A 2,500-nucleotide genomic window follows, 5' to 3' on the forward strand; every position below is an offset into this window, starting at 1 on the left:
GGCTCCGCGCGAAACATCGTTTCACGACACCCGCTCGTCAGCCCGTCCGAACGTATACGAGTGTCGCGCGGCCCCCCGGGCCCGGCTGTAGCCACAGCCTCGTCCCGGACCAGGGCCGCACCGCCACCAGCAGCGCCCCCCCGGCGGCAGACGCACTCTGGTTGATCCTGCCAGTAGCATATGCTTGTTTTCAAGATTAAGCCATGCATGTCTAAGTACGAATGGCCAGTACAGTGAAACTGCGAACGGCTCATTAAATCAGTTATGGTTCCTTTGATCGCTCCACCGTTACTTGGATAACTGTGGCAAATCCAGAGCTAATACATGCAAACGAGCGCCGACTCGCGGGCGGGGCTCCGGCCTCGCCCCGGGGACGCGTGCATTTATCAGACACAAAAACCCACGCGGTGTCCGGCGGGCGGGGGCTCAGCCGTCGCGCGCGTCCCCCGCGTCCGGCCTCCGCCTCTCCGGGCGGGGGCGTAAGCGGCGCGGGCGGCTCCGCGCGCGCCGGTCCTCGTTCCGCCGGCCCGGCCCCCCCTTTGTGTTGACTCAGGATAACCTCGTGCCGATCGCTCGCCCACCCGAGGCGGCGACGACTCATTCGAATGTCTGCCCTATCAACTTTCGATGGTAGACTCTGCGCCTACCATGGTGACCACGGGTAACGGGGAATCAGGGTTCGATTCCGGAGAGGGAGCATGAGAAACGGCTACCACATCCAAGGAAGGCAGCAGGCGCGCAAATTACCCACTCCCGACACGGGGAGGTAGTGACGAAAAATAACAATACGGGACTCGTTCGAGTCTCCGTAATTGGAATGAGCCGAACACAAACCCATCGGCCAGCATCCATTGGAGGGCAAGTCTGGTGCCAGCAGCCGCGGTAATTCCAGCTCCAATAGCGTATTTTAAAGTTGCTGCAGTTAAAAAGCTCCTAGTTGGACCCCGGGACGCGAGCTGACGGTCCGCCGCGAGGCGTGCATCCGTCTGTCCCAGCCCCTGCCTCTCGGCAAAAGCCCCCGTGATGCCCTTCGCTGGGTGTCACTCGCGGGGCCCGAAGCGTTTACTTTGAGGAAATTAGAGTGTTCAAAGCAGGCCACACGGCCGCCCCTGCATATCGCAGCTGGGAATAATGGAATAGGACTCCGGTTCTATTTTGTGGGTTGTCATGAACTGGGGCCATGATTAAGAGGGACGGCCGGGGGCATTCGTACTGCGCCGCTAGAGGTGAAATTCTTGGACCGGCGCAAGACGGACGAGAGCGAAAGCATTTGCCAAGAATGTTTTCATTAATCAAGAACGAAAGTCGGAGGTTCGAAGACGATCAGATACCGTCCTAGTTCCGACCATAAACGATGCCGACTCGCGATCCGGCGGCGTTATTCCCATGACCCGCCGAGCAGCACCCGGGAAACCGACCAAGTGTCTGGGTTCCGGGGGGAGTATTGTTGCAAAGCTGAAACTTAAAGGAATTGACGGAAGGGCACCACCAGGAGTGGAGCATGCGGCTTAATTTGACTCAACACGGGAAACCTCACCCGGCCCGGACACGGAAAGGATTGACAGATTGAAGGCTCTTTCTCGATACCGTGGGTGGTGGTGCATGGCCGTTCGTAGTTGGTGGAGCGATTTGTCTGGTTAATTCCGATAACGAACGAGACTCAAACATACTAAATAGTACCGCGGCCCCCCGCGCGGTCGGCGGCAGAAAACTTCTTAGAGGGACAAGTGGCTCTCAGCCACACGAGAATGAGCAATAACAGGTCTGTGATGCCCTTAGATGTCCGGGGCTGCACGCGCGCCACACTGAGCGTATAAGCGCGTCGTCTATCCCCGCGCCGGCAGGCGCGGGTAATCCTATGAACCCCGCTCGTGACAGGGCCTGGGGATTGCAATTATTTCCCACCAACGAGGAATTCCCAGTAAGCGCGGGTCATTAGCCTGCGTTGATTAAGTCCCTGCCCTTTGTACACACCGCCCGTCGCTACTACCGATCGGATGGCTTAGTGAGGTCCTCGGATAGTCCCCGCCGGGGCCGGCCCCGGCTCCGGCGGTGTGCCAGAAGACGGTCGAACTTGACTATCTAGAGGAAGTAAAAGTCGTAACAAGGTTTCTGTAGGTGAACCTGCAGAAGGATCATTAACGTACGAGCGGCAGCAGATCCGCCTCGGTACACCCCCGACGAGCCAGACGCCGAGGGCGGCGGGTCGTCGCAGGCGGAGGAAGAGGGTAGACCGGGACGGGACGGGACGGGGGGCGCGGCGCGGGTCACTCCCGGGCCGCGCGTCGGAGCGAGTTCGGCGGGCGCCACGCGGCGCGGCGCGAGGCGAGAAAAGGCGGCGGGCGATGTCGCGCTACCTCCGTGCGAGCGGGGTAGCGCGCTCGTCCGACGACCCCAGTAGCGCGGCGCGGCGCGACGACAGGCGACCGCCAGCGACGGGCGAAAGGCGGCGGCCGTGCGCGGGACCCCCGTAACCGGGGAATCCCCCTATGCCGACGAC

General features: G+C 61.2%; 1 non-coding gene across 1 annotated transcript; it reads left to right on the forward strand.

Moving 5' to 3' along the window:
- Positions 1–154: 154 nt before the first annotated feature.
- On the forward strand, positions 155–2,141 carry LOC148344995 (18S ribosomal RNA). Its single transcript, XR_015848933.1, has one exon. It is a non-coding gene; the product is annotated as an 18S ribosomal RNA (ribosomal RNA).
- The last annotated feature ends 359 nt before the right edge of the window (positions 2,142–2,500 follow it).

This window comes from Urocampus carinirostris, unplaced genomic scaffold (assembly GCF_059441175.1).
Source record: "Urocampus carinirostris isolate Australia breed hairy pipefish unplaced genomic scaffold, RoL_Ucar_1.0 HiC_scaffold_147, whole genome shotgun sequence".
Lineage (NCBI taxonomy): Eukaryota > Metazoa > Chordata > Actinopteri > Syngnathiformes > Syngnathidae > Urocampus > Urocampus carinirostris.